General features: G+C 38.1%; 1 pseudogene; it reads left to right on the top strand.

Annotated features, from left to right (window-relative positions):
• Window positions 1-17,659: 17,659 nt before the first annotated feature.
• LOC122436152 lies at window positions 17,660-17,760 on the top strand (annotated as a pseudogene).
• Window positions 17,761-19,311: the final 1,551 nt, after the last annotated feature.

The following is a 19,311-nucleotide window of genomic DNA, read 5'->3' as shown; positions in this document are numbered from 1 at the left end:
ATATATAAGAGATGTCATATGATATTTCTCCTTCTCTATCTGACTTACTTCACTCCGCATGACACTCTCTAGGTTCATCCATGTTGCTGCAAAAGACCTTATTTCATCCTTTTTAATGGCTGAGTAATATTACATTATATATATATATATATATATATATACACATACATACAAACATACATTATATCTTCTTTATCCATTTATCCCTTCCTCTGTTGATGGACATTTAGGTTGTTTCCATGTCTTGGCTATTGTAAACGGTGCAGCAATGAACACTGGAGTGTATGTATATTTTGGGGCCATGTTGTTCTCTGGATATATGCCCAGGAGTGGGATTGCAGGGTCATATGGTAGCTCTATTTTTAGTTTTTTGAGGAACCTCCATACTGTTCTCCATAGTGGCTGAACCAACTTACAGTCCCACCAACAGTGCAGGAGGGTTCCCTTCTCTCCATACCCTCTCCAGCATTGTTGTTTGTGGGTTTTTTGATAGCCATTCTGGCTGTGTGAGGTGATATCTCATTGTAGTTTTGATTTGCATTTCTCTAATAACTAGCAATTTTGAACACTTTTTCATGTGCCTATTGACTGTGAACAGTGAACAGTGGATAAAGAAAATGTGGTGTATGTAGGAATATTACTCAGTCATTAAAAAGAATGGCCTATTCTTGTGTATGTCCTCTAGAGAAATGTCTATTCAGGCCTTCTGCCCATTTTTTGAGTGGGTTGTTTGTTTTGATACTATTAATTGTCATAAGCTGTTTGTAAATTTTGGAGACTAATCCCTTATCAGTTACATCACTTGCAAATATTTTGCCCCAATTTGTGGGTTGTCTTTTGTTTACTGTTTCCTTTGCTGTGCAAAAGCTTTTGAGTGTAAGTAGGTCCCATTTGTATACTTTTGCTCTTACTTCCGTTATTCTGGGAGGTGGTTTAAAAAATATGTTGCTGTCATTTATGTCAGAGAGAGTTTCGCCTATGTTTTCCTCTAGTAGCTTTTTTTCTCTAGGAGTTTTATCATGTCTGGTCTAACATTTAGGTCTTTAATCCATTTTAAACATTTTTGTGTATGGAGTTGAGTGATCTAATTTCTTTCTTTCTTTCTTTCTTTTTTTACATGTGGCTGTCCAATTTTCCCAGCACCATTTGTTGAAGAGATTGTCTTTCCAACATTGCGTAGTCTTGCCTCCTTCGTCACAGATTAAAATTGACTGTAGGTGCATGGGCTTATTTCTGGGTTTTCTATCCTGTTCCACTGATCTATATTTCTGTTTTTGTGCCAGTACCATACTGTTTCGATGACTGTGTTGCATTTCTATATACTAACAACTAAAGTTCAGAAAGAGAAATTCAAGAAGTAATTCCATTTACCATTGCATCAAAAAGAATAAAATACCTAGTAATAAAGCTACCTAAGGAAACAAAAGACTTTTACTCTGAAAATTATAAGATACTAATGAAAGAAATCAAAGAAGACATAAACAGATGGAAAGATATACCATGTTCATGGATTGGAAGAATCAATACTGTCAAAATGACTATACTACCCAAGGCAATCTGGACTTCTACCCCATGACTCAGTGGTAAAGAATCTGCCTGCAATACAGGAGATGCAGGAGACTTGAGTTCAATCCCTGGATCAGGAAGATCCCCTGGAGGAGGGCTTGGCAACCCACTCCAGTATTCTTGCCTAGAGAATCCCATGGACAGAGGAGCCTGGCAGGCTACATTCCATAGGGTCACAAAGAGTCGGGCACAACTGAAGCGAAAGAGCATGCATAGATGCACCCAAGACAGTTTTCCCTTGTGGCTCAGCTGGTAAAGAATCCGCCTGCAATGCGGGAGACCTGGGTTCAATCCCTGGATCAGGAAGATCCCCTGGAGAAGGAAATGGTAACTCACTCCAGTACCCTTGCCTGGAGAATTCCATGGACAGAGGAGCAGGACAGGCTGCAGTCCATGGAATCGCAAAGAGTTGGACAGGACTGTGCAACTAACTTTCACTTTCACAAGGCAATCTACAAGTTTGTTTAATGCAATCCCCATCAAATTACCAATGACATTTTTCACAGAAATAGAACAAAAAATTTCAAAATTTGTATGGGGACACAAAAGAACCCGAATAGCCAAAGCAATCTTTTTTTTAAAAATTTTTAATTTTTTTATGGCTGTGCTGGTTCTTCATTGCTGTGTAGGCTTTCTCTAGTTGAGACAAGTGGGTGTTACTCTCTAGCTGTTGTGCGAGGGCTTCTCATTTCAGTGGCTTCTCTTGTTGCAGAGCACAGGCTCTAGGGTGCTTGGGCTTCAGTAGTTGTGGTTCCAGAGCTTTAGGGCACAGGCTCAATAGTCGTGGCACACAGGCTTAGTTGCTCTGTGGCATGTGGGATCTTCCTGGATCAAGGATTGAACCCAAGTCTCTTGCATCTCCTGCATTGGCAGGTGGATTCTTTACTACTGAGCCACCAAGGAAGCCGGCCAAAGCAATATTGAAAAAGAAAAACGGAGCTGGAGGAATCAGGCTCCCTGACTTTAGACTATATGGCACTTTATCAATTTCTGTAGCTGAACAATATTCTATTGTATAGATGTGCTACATATTGTGTATCCATTTTTCAGTTGATAGACAATATAGGTGTTTTCATTTTTTCCCACTATTATGAATAATGCTACTGTGAACATTGGGTAGATATTTTTCGTGGGCATATGCTTAGTTTCTATTGAAATTTCCTTTCTCTTGGAAATGCCAGTTCAGATGGTATTCCTTTGTTTTACTTTTTGTTGTTGTTGGTCAGTCACTGCCAGGTCCAACTCTTTATGATCCCATGAACTGCAGCATGCCAGGCTTCCCTGTCCTTCTCTATCTCCCAAAGTTTGCTTGAACTCATGTCCACGGAGTTGGTGATGCCATCCAACCATCTCATCCTCTGTTGCTCCCTTCTCCTCTTGCCCTCAGTCTTTCCCAGCACCAGGGTCTTTTCCAGTGAGTCAGCTCTTTGCATCATGTGGCCAAAGTACTGGAGCTTCAGCTTCAGCATCAGTCCTTACAATGAATATTCAGAGTTGGTTTCCTTTAGATTGACTGGTTTGATCTCCTTGCTGTCCAAGGGACTCTCAAGAGTCTTCCCCAGCACCACAATTCAAAAGTATCCATTTTTCAGCGCTCAGCCTTCTTTATGGTCCAACTCTCACATCTATACATGACTACTGGAAAAACCATAGCTTTGACTATATGAATCTTTGTCAGCAAAGTGATGTCTCTGCTTTTTAATATGCTGTCTGGGTTAGTCATAGCTTTTCTTCCAAGGAGCAAGCATCTTTTAATTTCATGGCTGCAGTCACTGTCTGCAGTGGTTTTGTACCCCAAGAAAATAAAATCTTCCACTGTTTCCACTGTTTGCCCTTCTATTTGCCATGAAGTGATGAGACCAGATGCCACGATCTTAATTTTTTGAATGTTGAGTTTTAAGCCAGTTTTTTCACTCTCTTCTTTCACCTTCATCAAGAGGCTCTTTAGTTCAACTTCACCTTCTACCATTAGAGTGGCACCATCTGCATATCTGAGATTATTGTTATTTTTCCTGGAAATCTTGATTCCAGCTTGTGATTCATCCAGCTCTGCATTTTGCATGATGTGCTCTCTATGTAAAACTGCCAAATCATTTTCCAAAGTGTCCACATTTTTTTTTTTTTGCTATAACCTTCCTAGTGGTTGAGATGTAGTATCTCACTGTGGGATTTATTAGCATTTCCCTGAAAACTAAAGATGTCGACCAACTTTTCATGTGTGTATCGCCTATTTGTATGTCTCTTTTGGAGAAATATCTATTCAGATTATTTGCCTGTTTCTTAATTGATTTGTTGTTGAGTTGTAAAAGGTCTTTTATATATCTGGGTATATAAGGTCCTTATCAGATAAGTGATTTGCAAATACTTAATCCCATTATTTAGGTAGATCTTTTCATTTTCTAAATTATGCCCTTTGAAGCAGAGGAATTTTTAATTTTGTTGTCTTAATTATCTATTTTTTCCTTTGTTGCTTGTGCTTTTGGTGTCACAACTAAGAAACCATTGTTGAACTCACAGTCACAAAGATTTACTCCTATTTTTCTTTAAGAGCTTTATTGGTTTATCTCCCACATCTAGCTCTTTCATATATTTTGAGTTATCTTTTGTGTATGGTGTGAGGAAAGGCTCTAACTTCATTCTTTTGCATGTGTATATCTAGTAGTCCAAGTTTATTTGTTGAAAACACATATTTTCCCCCATTGAATTATCTTGGATTTCTTGTCAAAAAGCATCTATCCATAAATTTGAGAGTTTATTTCTGGACATCCAATTCTACTCAATTGATCTATCTGTTTAACTTTATGCTAGTACCACACTGTCCTGATTACTCTACTGTAGGTTTGTAGTAGGTTTTGAAATTAGGGAAGAGTAAGTGTTCCAACTTTGTCCTTTTTTCAAGATTATTTTGACTATTCTGAATCCCTTGAACAGCCATGTACATTTTAGGATTCACTTGTCAATTTCTGCAATATGGTCAATTTGAGCACTGCCACTTAATATTTAAGTCTTAATTCAGAAATATTGGATGTCTTACTATGTTTAGGTCTTCTTTAATTCCTTTCAACAACATTTTCTAGTTTTCATTTTACAAGTCTTGCATTTTCTTGTTAAACTTATTTCTAAATATTTTATTTATTTTGATGCTATTGTAACAAGAATTGTTTTCTTAACTTCATTTTCATATTGTCCATTCCTAGTGTAGAGAAACACAGTGGTTTTGTATATTGATCTGCAACATTGCTTAACTCATTTATTTGTTTGAATAGGTTTTTCTTTTCTTTTTCTCTCTTTTTTTGAGATTCTTTAGTATTTTCTATATACAAGATTGTGTCATCTGCAAATGGAGTTAGTTTTGCTTTTTCCTTTTCAGTCTGCAGGTCTATTATTTAATTCTCTTGCCTAATTGTCCTGGCTAGAAATTCCAGTACAATGTTCCATTGAAGTGACAAAAGGGATATCCTTGTCTTGATCCTTATCTTAGGGGGATATCTTTTGGTCTTCAACTATCATGTACAATAGTTCTATGGGTACTTTTGTAGATATTCTCTTATCAGATTGAGGAATCTCCTGCTTCTAATGAGTTGGGTGTTTTTTGTTTTTTGTTTTTGGTCATGAAAGCATATTGGATTTTGTCAAATGCTTTTCCATATCAGTTCAAAGGATCATGTAGTTTTGTCCTTCATTTTATTAATACAGTATTCTACATTGATTAATTCTCATATTTAAAACAAACTTTCATTTCTTTGGGTAAGTCCTACTTGGTTCTTGGTTGTGGTAAATAATCCTTTCTACATATTACTGGATTCCAATTTTCTGTTGCTAGGGGTTTTGTTTTGTTTTGTTTTTGAGGATTTTGTATCTATAGTCAGAAGAGATATTCAGACCAGTTATTTTTTCCTGAAGTCACTTGCTTCCTGTCTGAAGAATTTTTCTGAGTATTTCTTTTAAGGTAGGTCTGCTAGCAACAAATTCTCTCAACTCTTGTTTATTTGGGAATGTTTTTATTTAGCTTTCATTCTTATAAGACAGCTTTACTGGATATATGATTACTGATTGACAGAGTTTTTTCTTTCAGCTCTTTGAATTTATTTATTTTTGATGCTTTTTGATTAGTAGTCACCTGTTCATCTTACTGGGGTTCCCTACATGTGGGGAGTCATTTTTCCCTTGCTGCTTTCAAGATTTTGTCTTTTTCTTTTAATATTTTCACCATGATGTGTCTAGGTATTGATTTCTGCATTTATTCTACTTGCAGTTCTTTGAGCTTCTTAGATTTTAGATTCATGTTTTCCGTCAAAACTCAGAAATTTTCAGCCATTATTTATTTGAATATTTTTCTGCTCCTTTTCTTCTCTCTTTTCCTTCTTCTGATATTCTTTTTGTGCATATTTTGGTGCATTTAATGTTGTTGTACACATCACTGAGGCTCAGCTAATATTTCTTCATTCTTTTTTCTCTTTATCATGAAGATTGCATAATCTCTATTGATCTATTTTCAAGTTCACCATTTTTTTATTCTGCCAGTTCAAGTCCACTCTTTGAAGCCTACTAGATCTCTTATAGTGAATTTTAAATTTTGTTATTATACTTCTAAACTCCAGAATTTTGATTTTTAAAACTAATTTATATTTTTAATGATATTTTATTTTTATTGAAACATTGTCATCATACCTTTCTTCAATTTTTTAAGCAAAGTTTTATATAATTCTTTGAACATATTTACTATAATACCAATTCTGAAATATTCGTCTTCTCAACTGATATCTAGGCTCTCTCACTGACAGTTTCAGTTTTTCCTTTTTTTCCCACGTATGGGAAAAACCCATGTATGAGTTACATTTCCTGTTTTTTCTTTTTTGCATGCCTAATTGTAACAGCTCTGTATACTGACCCTCCCTTACTTAGGGCTTATTGTTGTTGTTTGCTTCTTTGTTTAGTGATATGGGTAGACTATTTTATACTCTATTTCCCCTATAGTGTGCAGTTCCCCCTTAATGTCATTCCTCAAAAAGCACAGCTTTGGGCATGCATGCAGTCACCCTGAGATGACAGTGGTTTTAGCAGAGATCTTTTTTTCTCTTTCTCTGATGTCTCTGTTAAGCTATCTACCTCTGCTGGTAACACACAGAGCTATTAGGAATCACTAATTGCCAAGTAATTACCCTGCTGCTTTTGAGATTGCCCTGTGTCATATATTGCTCCTCAGTCCAATCCAATTAAATTTGTGCCCCTTTGTAGAGGTAGGTTTTGAGGCCAGCCTTTGAGTTTTGTTCTGACTCCAGGAGGACTTTTCTTATTTTTTTTCCATTCTCTCTAGTAAGTTGGTCTATGGTTAATTTTGCTTATTCTCATGAAGCTACTAGCCTCTTCTTAATTGCTTACTACCAAAATCTCCAGCATTTCAAAAGCACCCTTTGGCTTGAACTTCCCCATACTATGTTTCAATAAATTCATTTCCCCTGGGGAGAGCATCAGAATTCGCTGTTCTTATGGATCACCTTTCTCCCTGGGGAAAATCTCTGTATCACTGCTCCAGAGCTGGAACTGGGATCAGTGGTCTGTTTCAGAATGACACACCTACTTTACATGCACAGTGTGTCTTGGCCTCTTTTGCTGTGGAAAATAGCCTATATGTCAGCTGGAGTGAGGGTGACTGGGGACAAGTGTTTTTGACCTGACATGCCTAGGTTAGAGTTTCCATGCTATGATTTAAAGCTGGCTAGAGGAAGGGAGCCACAATCCTCTCAACCAAGCTTAGATGAAACAGAGCTTCAAAATAGGTCTGGGGACAATAAGAAATGCTGGTTGCCCACCCCCACCTGGGGAAAATCTTCATCTTCTTGGATGCATCTGTCTGCAGTGGAGCTTCTGTCACTGAACTTGAGATTCTCACTGTTTTTTTAAACCAATATTTAGTAGATTTTATTGTATGTGCTGCCAACTGTATATCTTCTTTGGTGAAGAATCTGTTCAAGTCTTTGGCCTATTTAAAAAAACTGAGTTCTTTGTTTATTATTAAGTTTAGAAAATTAGTTATATATTCTTTACTGAATATGTGATTTGCCAATATCTTCTCTCAAATGATTTTTTTTACAAAAGTACAAAGGCAATTCAATGGAGAACTGATAGGATTTTCAATGAATAGTGCTGGAGCAATTGGATATCTGTATGGGAAGGCAAACCATGACCTCTACTTCACATCATACACACACAAAAATGAAATGTGCAGCAAGATAAAGCTAGATTTTCAGAATTGTGACATGAGGGACTTGGCACATTACCTCTCCTTTTAATTCACTATTTTTTATTGCTTTATAGTATTCCACTGAATGGATATACCACTGTTTATTTATTTCATGATATATAAATAATACTCCAATAAAGCTGCTTTAAAAACGTATGAACACAAATGCATTTAACAGTTTGGCTGAATCTCAAAAGCTTTCTGTTGATTTAAAGAAGTCAAACAAAATAGTATATACTGTATGATTTCACATACTGAAATTCTAGAAAAGATTAAACTAACCAACAGTGACAGAAAACAGCAATAGCTTCCTAGGGCTGGGGATTAGGGAAGGAAATTGACCATCATGAGGCCTGCAGCAATTTATGGGAATTCTGTATCTTGTTTGGGGTTGGTGATTATATGTCAATGCTGATTGAACTGTAGACATAAAACAAAATTTTAGGTGATTGAAAAAACAGGGTGGCCCACATCCCAGACCCTCATAAAAATCAGAGAGCCCATTTTGCCTTCAGTGATGGGAACCAGGGCTGCTTCATCTCTACTCGGTGTAAGACAAAAACTCAGTTGAAGAATTTGGAGGCCACCTCAGAGACTCTGTCTTATAGGGATGCAATGTAGACTAACCAATTCTTAGCCAGACTAACAAAGCCCTTCAAATTTATATTGGGTATTGTTTACTCTGATGTCATCTAAATATATATACTGCCCATGTTCATAAGAACAGATTCTAAAAAGCTTAACTTTTTACTCCTATACATCAAATCTCTTTTTTGAAAATGATTCAGTCTTGCTCTATTAAGATGCTAGGGTTAGAGGGAGGGAGGCACAACTGGAGGGTATACATGTATACCTATAGCTGATTCACTTTATCATACAGCAGAAACTGGCACAACATTGTAAAGCAACTATCCTCCAAAAATGTTAGTATTCCTATTTTATACTCTGACATTATCAGGGCCCTGTACCCTATCAGTATCTGAGATCTTTCACCAACCTTTTAATGGCCATGTTTTGCCTTAAGGGCATACAAGATATTTGAAAATACTTTTTCCCTAACTCAATCACCTATAAAAAGGGCAATCAAGACTGAGTGATACTAAGATATAATTTAATAACTGGTTTTGTTTTTCAGAGAATATTTACCCTTTGAGACAGAAAATGGTTGTTTTAGGAGGAATAAAAAATTATTTAAAGACATATTGAGATTTAAAGACAAAATGAGAATTAAATGAGCAAATAGTATATTATTTATCATTTGTTATGATGAGCATCATCCCTTATCATAGAATTTCAATATTGACATTCTCCCCTGAGGGATATGAGTTTTCTTTCTTTCTTTCTTTTTTTTTTTTAGTGCTACTTCGTTTGATTTAGTTGATTTACAGCATTGTGTTAGTTTTAGGTATACAGTAATGAGTTTTATTTCTAAGACCAGACTGGAATTATGGGTAAAGGAAACTTTCTTTCTCTCTTCTGATTAAATTTCTTAAATTTATGGAATTGTCTTTCTTTTTTTTTTTCCGTTTCCCTGATTATCAAAGTGGTAAGCATACAATTTGCAAAATATGGGAAGTATGGAGAAATATATAAAAAGAAATAAGTCACTTGTCATCTCTACAGCAAGAAGCCACAAGAAATAGTAGACATACAAAAGAAAAGCAACATTATTTCCAGTTACTGAGAAATTAGCTTTGTCCATCCACCCCCAAATGATTGACCAGCTTAATGAAAATAAGCTAACTTCATTTCCACCAGGATTTCATTGATACACGGGCTTTTAGATGGAGCTGGTCATAAAAAGGGCGAACTACAGATGAAAAGGATTCTATGACAAGTTTTAACTAGAAATCATAAAATAAAGTATTAGCGATGATGGTTCCAGGGACCAACCTCATTTCACTTCTAGTCTGTTTCTTGATCATATCCTGATGGATGTGGTCAGTCCTGTAAGTCCCAATCCCATAAGTCCTGCCTGCTAGGTACTAACATAAGATTTTTGATGATAGTAACTTGGTGTTATAGGCAGGGACTCATGGATAATTGTTTTGACTTAACCCATGCAAAGGTCATAAAGGAAAGATATACACAAGGGGCAAAGATAAATAGAAATTAAAATATTACTTTGTGATTAGTGGAGTTAGTGCCCAGTACTTTGGTACAGGGCTCTCTGCAAAGCTAGGTTTCAGTAAATAACCTCAGCTCAAGGTCCAAAAAGGACTTCACATTCTCCTGCCAAGTCCCAGTCTTAGTAATTGACTACTGAATTGATAAGAACTCTTAACTACATGAAATACCAAGTGAAAGACACAGGAAAGCAAGATGGTTGGCCACACAGGAGACTCTGGCTTAGTGTTTTAATATCTCTGAATGGCAAACAAAAAAGCACTAAAGAGAAAGATCTTTTAATCCATAGTGAACAGCCCAAACACACTAGCAAACATGGTTCAAGGGATCCAATCAAATTACTAGGTCTGAAAGAGATGGGAATACCAGACCACCTGACCTACCTCTTGAGAAACCTGTATGCAGGTCAGGAAGCAACAGTTAGAACTGGACTTGGAACAACAGACTAGTTCCAAATCGGGAAAGGAGTATGTCAAGGCTGTATATTGTCACCCTGCTTATTTAACTTATATGCAGAGTACATCATGAGAAATGCTGGGCTGGAAGAAGCACAAGCTGCAATCAAGATTGCCAGGAGAAATATCAATAACCTCAGATATGCAGATGACACCGCCCTTATGGCAGAAAGTGAAGAAAAACTAAAGAGCATCTTGAAAGTGAAAGAGGAGAGTGAAAAAGTTGGCTTAAAGCTCAACACTCAGAAAACTAAGATCATGGCATCTGGTCCCCATCACTTCATGGCAAATAGATGGGGAAACAGTGGAAACAGTGACTGACTTTCTTTTTGGGGGCTCCAAAATCACTGCAGATGGTGATTGCAGCCATGAAATTAAAAGACACTTGCTCCTTGGAAGGAAAGTTACGACCAACCTAGACAACATATTAAAAAGCAGAGACATTACTTTGCCAACAAAGGTCCGTCTAGTCAAGGCTGTGGTTTTTCCAGTGGTCATGTGTGGATGTGAGAGTTGGACTGTAAAGAAAGCTGAGCACTGAATAATTGGTGCTTTTGAACTGTGGTGTTGGAGAAGACTCTTGAGAGTCCTTTGGACTGCAAGGAGATCCAACCAGTCCATCCTAAAGGAGATCAGTCCTGGGTGTTCATTGGAAGGACTGATGTTGAAGCTGAAGCTCCAATACTTTGGCCACCTGATGTGAAGTGCTGAGTCAATTGAAAAGACCCTGATGCTGGGAAAGATTGAGGGCAGGAGGAGAAGGGGAAAACAGAAGATGAGATGGTTGGATGGCATCACTGACTCGATGGACATGGGTTTGGGTGAACTCTGGAAGTTGATGATGGACAGGGAGGCCTGGCGTGCTGCAGTTCATGGGGTCGCAAAGAGTTGGACATGACTGAGCGACTGAACTGAACTGTGAGGGAGGTAGTAGAGGTGAGGAAGCTGTGATCCCTCTCTTTATTCTCACTTTGTGCTTAACTGTCACTCTGAGAGAAGAAACTGTACAATATATGGATGCCCCCATAAAATTGGGAATCAGATGGTCATAATTCTTTTATAGATGGGAATTTTCTCTAATTGGATCTTAAGGACACAAGTTTTGTCTTCAGATAGCTGGGATAGACAGGCTCACATTCACAGTCTTCTTTTAGTATTACACTCATTGTAGTGGTCCCTCAAGCCTCTTCATCCTTCCTAAGCCCCCCTTTTTCTTCATTATCCATCCTACATATTTAAAATACAGTTAACTTTTGAATAACGGATTTGAATTGCATGAGTTCACTTATGTATGTTTTTTTAAATAAATATTTATCATGTACTATATAGTACCTGATGGGCTTCACAGGTGGCTTACTGGGCAAAGAACCCACCTGCCAATGCAAGAGATGCAAGAGATGGGGATTCGATCCCTGAGTTGGGAAGTTCCCCAGAGGAGGGCATGGCAACCCACTTCAGTATTCTTTTTTTTTTCCATTTATTTTTATTAGTTGGAGGCTAATTACTTTACAATATTGTAGTGTTTTTTGTCATACATTGACATGAATCAGCCATGGACTTACATATATTCCCCATCCCGATCCCCCCTCCCACCTCCCTCTCCACCCGATTCCTCTGGATCTTCTCAGTGCACCAGGCCCGAGCACTTGTCTCATGCATCCAGCCTGGGCTGGTGATCTGTTTCACCCTAGATAATATACATGTTTTGATGCTGTTCTCTCGAAACATCCCACCCTCGCCTTCTCCCACAGAGTCCAAAATTCTGTTCTGTACATCTGTGTCTCTTTTTCTGTTTTGCATATAGGGTTATTGTCACCATCTTTCTAAATTCCATATATATGCATTAGTATGTTGCATTGGTCTTTATATGAAACTAGAACACTTTCTAACATCATACACAAAAATAAACTCAAAATGGATTAAAGATCTAAATGTAAGACCAGAAACTATAAAGCTCCTAGAGGAGAACATAGGCAAAACACTCTCCAACATAAATCACAGCAGGATCCTCTATGACCCACCTCCCAGAATATTGGAAATAAAAGCAAAACTAAACAAATGGGACCTAATGAAACTTAAAAGCTTTTGCACAACAAAGGAAACTATAAGCAAGGTGAAAAGACAGCCCTCAGATTGAGAGAAAATAATAGCAAATGAAGAAACAGACAAAGGATTAATCTCAAAAATATACAAGCAACTCCTGCAGCTCAATTCCAGAAAAATAAATGACCCAATCAAAAAATGGGCCAAAGAACTAAACAGACATTTCTCCAAAGAAGACATACAGATGGCTAACAAACACATGAAAAGATGCTCAACATCACTCATTATCAGAGAAATGCAAATCAAAACCACAATGAGGTACCATTACACGCCAGTCAGGATGGCTGCTATCCAAAAGTCTACAAGCAATAAATGCTGGAGAGGGTGTGGAGAAAAGGGAACCCTCTTACACTGTTGGTGGGAATGCAAACTAGTACAGCCACTATGGAAAACAGTGTGGAGATTCCTTAAAAAACTGGAAATAGAACTGCCATATGACCCAGCAATCCCACTTCTGGGCATACACACTGAGGAAACCAGAATTGAAAGAGACACGTGCACCCCAATGTTCATCGCAGCACTGTTTATAATAGCCAGGACATGGAAGCAACCTAGATGCCCATCAGCAGACGAATGGATAAGGAAGCTGTGGTACATATACACCATGGAATATTACTCAGCCATTAAAAAGAATTCATTTGAAACAGTTCTAATGAGATGGATGAAACTGGAGCCCGTTATACAGAGTGAAGTAAGCCACTTTAGTATTCTTGACTGAAGAATCCCATGGACAGAGGAGCCTGGCATGCTACAGTCCATGGGGTTGCAAAGAGTCGCACACAACTGAAGCAACTTAGCATGCACGCATGCATATAGTACATGATACAATCCAAGGGTGGTTGAATCCAAAGATGTAGAACTATGGATAAGGAACTGGTTCCAGCTGTAAATTTATATCTGTATTTTTGACTTAGGGGAGTGGTGGTGCCCCTAAACATCGTGTTGTTCAAGGGTCAACTGTATTTTCATTTTCATTTCCCTTTGACTCTTGTATTCTTTACAGTCTCATCTATTTCCTGTTTGAGAAGGTGCATGCTATGTTCCTTTAGTCATGTCTGACACTTTATGATCCCAGTCTCCTCTGTCCATGGAATTCTCTGTGCAAGAATACTGGAGTGGATTGCCATACCCTTCTCCAGTTATGAGAAGGTACCTTACATTTATAAAAGATAGCTCTCTGAGTGAAATTTATGGCCTAACAGTCTTCACAGTATCAGTCTCTTGCTCATCTATATGTACATCTCTGTCCCCAGCAAGATACCAAGGATTTTGCTCTATGTCACAGTGACTGCTGTTATCACTCTCTGCTCCAAGTTCCTTCAGACTACAAAACCTGCCTTTTAAGGAAGGTTCATCCCTTGTTCTCACAAATGACCCAATAAGGAAAGCACCCTTGACAAATTCCTAAACCAAAGGGGCTGCTGTTGATAACTTCCAAAGGCATTCACCCACTCAGTGAGTACCAGTGTATCTGTTGTCATGTCTTTTTTCCTGAAACCTTGCATTCCGTTTGGTTTTTAATAACCTGTAGTATAACCTTTTGCACTCTCCTCCCAGAAGTAGTAGCATATGCTTCTATTTCTATTTCTTTCTATTTCTCCCCAATTTATTTCTTAAGGTTCTGTACATTCCCTACCATGCATAATGCTAACACTATTTGTTGGACCATATTGTCTTTTATCTTTGCTTCTCTTTGTTCTGTGTTTTAGACCTTTGTTTTCTTAACATACTCTAGGCTTTACCTTAGGGGATTCCTCCCATAGTAAGAACTGTAAAGAAAAGAAGTTCTAGGGGCTTCCCTAATGGAGTGGTTAAGAATGCGCCTCCCAGTGCAGGGGATACAGGTTCGATCCCTGCTCCAGGAAGAGCCCACATGCCATAGAGCATGGGCATAAGCCCATATGCCACAACTACCGAGCCAGCACTCTTGAGCCTGCGAGCCACAACTACTGAGCCCAGGCACCCTAGAGCCCATACTCTGCAATAAGAGAAGCCACTACAGTGAGAAGCCCATGAACTGCAACTAAGAGTAGTCCCCACTCACTGCAACTAGACAAAGCCTGGGTGCAGCAATGAAGACCCAGCACAGCTAAAAATAAATAAATAAATATTAAAAAGAAGAAAAGAAGTTCTAGGTCTGCAAAAAGCATTCACAGTTCAAATAAAACTACCTTATCCATCTTCACATCCCTGAATAGAAGAATTTCTTTCAGGTGCTATCTTTGCATCATTCCATTATCTAATCTACACCAGATCCATGCATATTAAAATCCTAGTTTAGTGATTTCATCTTTTCTCCTCTAGCTCCCTAAGTGTTATGGGCATCTTCCTCCTTGCTCCAAACTATACCTGCTTCCCCAATCACAAGTGGTGTCTCCTGAAACTCACTAAATAATGCCTGAAGTATCCCATGCCACTCATTGTGGTCTTTTGCTCTTGATTTTTTTTCCTGAATATTTTGTAATCTGTCATGAAAAGGACTGTAATCTGCTCTTATTAATGACACTTTGTCTGTAATACTCAGAGGGCTCCTCAATAGTTTTCTGGACCTGGGTTAGTTTGTGGGAAGAGAAGGGGCAATGATAGGTCATTCCAGTTTACTCTCATCTTTCTTTTTCTGTTAAATCTCTTTGACTTATCTTCCTTGACCTAATAATAGAGCATATACCCTCCCTTTTCCTACTCTATACCAAAAAGCTTTTAGGCCTGGGGACATTTGGGGGGCAGAGTTATCTTTCTTTTCCTTTTCATATAAGCCAAATTTGACCACTAAGATCTTAAGCCTTCTCAATCTTCATTTCCTGATAAACCTCTGGCTTGCTTTCTGACATTTCTAAATCTAAAATGGTCTCCTAGGCTGTGATTCTCTGTTCATTTACAACACGCTGTACTTTCTCTGCCTGCTGCCAATGTCTTTAAGCTGTTGCTGTGCCAACCAGATTCTCGAAGCCAAGGCATTACTTCCAAAGTCTCTTTTAGTGTATTGCTTTTTTGTTCTGACTTTTTCTTTTGAATTCTTGGCAATTTATTCCACTGTCCGCCCCCTCTCCCCCTGCAACCTTAATTGTAAAAGCCGCCATATTATTCCATGTATTTAAGGCTTTCACACTTCTTAATCTGGTTTCTAACAAAATGTACCATCCTTTGGGTCTTTGAAATCAACAACTAGGATCATGGTATACCTAAGGGATAGCTAGAACCGATTCACAAACTTATGAAACAAGAAAGGGAGCCTTAGGAGTATGGCATACAAGTCACACAGAATAAAGTAAGCAGCAACATAATATGGGCAGGTGGCACCAACTATAAACACTTAAAGGCCTAATTGTCTCCCACCAAAGTCCAGTTTACAGTCATGACAGAGGGACAGAATGAAAAAAGGGGGAAACAAACTATGGTATCCAAAATAATTCCATTGTATTAAAGAGAAAGGATATGTCCAAAGAAAAGACACATAAACTGTCACTGTTTGCAGATGACCTGTTACTATACATAGAAAATCCTAAAGATTCCACCAGAAAACTATTGGATCTAATCAGTGAATTTGGTAAACTTGCAGGATACAAAACTAATGCATGAAATCTCTTGCATTCCTATACACTAACAAAAAGGCAGAAAGAGAAATTAAGGAAACAATCCCATTTACCATCACAACAAAAAAATGCCTAGGAATAAATCTACCTAAGGAAGCAAAAGATCTATACTTATAAAATTATAATACTCTGATGAAAGAAATCAATAAGGACACAAATGGATGGAGAAATAAACCATGTTCTTGGATTGGAAGAATCAATATAGTGAAAATGAATATATAACCCAAAGAAATCTACAGATTAAATGTAATTCCTATCAAATTACCAATGGCATTCTTTACAGAATTAGAACAAATTTTTTTTACAATTTGTATGGAAACACAAAAGACTCCAAGAGTCAAAGTACTCTTGAGAAAGAAAAATGGAGCAGGAGGAGCAGGCTCCATTTATACTTCAAATTATACTAAAAAGCTATAGTAATCAAAACAGTATGGTACTGGCACAAAAACAGAAATATAAATCAATAGTACAGGATAGAAAACCCAGAGATAAACCCATGTACCTATGGTCACCTAATCTATGACAAAGGAGGCAAGAATAAACAATGGAAAAAAGAGTATCTTCAATGAGTGGGGCTGGTAAATCTGGATAGCTACATGTAAAAGAATGAAATTAGAACACTACTTAGCACCATACATAAAAATAAACTCAAAATGGATTAAAGACCTAAAAAGGTCTGCATAGTCAAAGCTATGGTTTTTCCAGTAGTCATGTATAGATGTGAGAGCTGGACCATAAAGAAGGGTGAGTGCCAAGGAATTGATGCTTTCCCAAGAATTGATACTTTCAAACTATGGCTCTGGAGAAGACTCTTGAGAGTCCCTTAGACATCAAGGAGATCAAACCAGTCAATCCTAAAGGAAATCAACCCTGAATATTCATTGAAGGGACTTATGCTGAAGCTGAAGCTCCAATACTTTGGCTACCTGATGGGAAGAGCCGACTCTTTGGAAAAGACCCTGATGCTGAGAAAGATTGAGGACAGGAGAAGTGGGCAACATAGGATGAGATGGTTGGATGGTATCACTGACTCAATGGACATGAGTGTGAGCAAACCCCAGGAGATAGGGAAGAACAGGGAAGCCTGGCATGCTGCGGTCCATGGGGTTACAAAGAGTCAGACACAACTTAGTGATTGAACAACAGCAACAACAACAAATGTAAGACCAGACACTATAAAACTCTTGGAGGAAAACATAGGAAAAACATTCTTTGACATAAATCACAGTAAGATCTGCTTTGAAGCACCTCCTAGAATAATGAAAATAAAAACAAAATAAATAAAAAAGGTCTGCATAGTCAAAGCTATAGTTTTTCCAGTAGTCATGTACGGATGTCTGGTTTGTCATAGCTTTCCTTCCAAGGAGCAAGCATCTTTTAATTTCATAGCTGCAATCAACATCTGCAGTGATTTTGGAGCCCAAGAAAATAAAATCTGTCACTGTTTCCACGTTTTCCCCTTCTGTTTGCCATGACATGATAGGATGGATGCCATGATTTTAATTTTTTAAATGTTGATTTTCAAGCCAGCTTTTCACTCTCCTCTTTCACCCTCATCAAGAGGGTCTTTAGTGGTCACTTTGACAGCATATATACTAAATTTGGAACATACAGAGAAGATTAGCATGGCCTCTGTGCAAGCACACAAATTTCTGAAGCATTCCATACTTTTAGACATAGAGAACAGACTTGTGGACACAGCATGGGGGAAGGAAAGGGTAGGATGAATGGAGAGAGTAGCATGGAAAAATATCTACTGCCATATGTAAAATAGGTCAGTGGGAATTTGATATATGACTCAGGAAACTCAAACCAGGGCTCTGTGACAACCTAAGAGTGGTGGGATGGGGTGGAAAGTGGGAGGAAGTTTTAAGAGAAAGGGCACATATGTATACCTATGACTGATTCATGTTGGTGTATGGCAGAAACCAACACAATATTGTTAACCAAGTACCCTTCAATTAAAAATAAATTAAAAGAGACTCTTTAGTTCCTATTCACTTTCTGCCATTAGAGCGGTAAGTAAGTGTTAGTCACTCAATGGTAGTCCAACTCTTTGCAACCCCATGGATTGTAGCTCGGCAAGCTCTTCTGTCCAGCATTCTCCAGGTGAGAATACTGGAATGGGTTACCTGTGCCCTTCTCCAGGAGATCTTCCCAACCCAGGAATTGAACCCATTCCTGTCCATTTTAGTTCACTGATTTCTAAGATGTTGATACTCAACCCTACCATCTCCTGGTTGACTACATCCAACTTACCTTGATTCATGGATATAACAATTCAGTTTCCTAAGCAATATTGTTCTTTACAGCATCAAACTTTACTTTCACCACCAGACACATCCACAGCTGAGCGTTTTTCCCACTTTGGCCCAGCTGCTGCAGTCTTACTGGAGCTATTAGCAATTGTCCTTCTCTCTTCCCCAGTGGCATATTGGACATCTTCTGATCTGGAGGTCTCACCTTCCAGTGTACTATCTTTTTGCTTTTCATGCTGTCCAAAGTGTTCTCAGCCAAGTTTCCCAGGCAAGAATACTGGAGTGGTTTCCTTCTCCAGTGGGCCATGTTTTGTCAGAACTCTTCATTTTCAACCATCCATCTTGGGTGGCCCTGAGCAGCATGGTTCACAGCTTTTTTGAGTTACACAAGCCCCTTTGATATGATAAGGCTATGATTCATGAAGCGGTTCAGTGGTAAAGAACCTGCCTGTCAATGTGAGAGACTCAGATTCAATCTCTGGGTTGGGAGGACCCCCTGGAGAATAAAATGACATCCCACTCAAGTATTCCTGCCTGGGAAATCCCAGGGACAGAGGAGGTCAGAGGCTACAGTTCATGGGGTGACACACACACACACACACATCCGCACACAAATATGTGGCAAGTAAACAATACACTACTAAACTAGCAATGGATCAGTGATGAAATCAAAGAGAAAATCTGAAAACACCTATAGACAAATGGAAATGAAAATGCAATTTTCATTTATATTTGTAAATGAAAGCACAACAGTCTAAAATCTATGGGATTCAGCAAAAGCAATTCTAAGAGGAAAGTTTACAATACAGTCTTACCTCAAGAAACAAGAAAAATCTCATATAGATAATCTAACCTTACACCTAAAACAACTAGACAAAGAAGAACAAACAAAACCTAAAGATAGTGAAAGAAAAGAAATCATAAAGATCAGAGCAGAAATAAATGTAATAGAGGCATGGAAAACA

This window comes from Cervus canadensis, chromosome X, assembly GCF_019320065.1.
Source record: "Cervus canadensis isolate Bull #8, Minnesota chromosome X, ASM1932006v1, whole genome shotgun sequence".
Taxonomy (NCBI): domain Eukaryota; kingdom Metazoa; phylum Chordata; class Mammalia; order Artiodactyla; family Cervidae; genus Cervus; species Cervus canadensis.
Note: the sequence above shows the minus strand (reverse complement) of the source record. Positions and strands in the feature narration are given on the sequence as shown.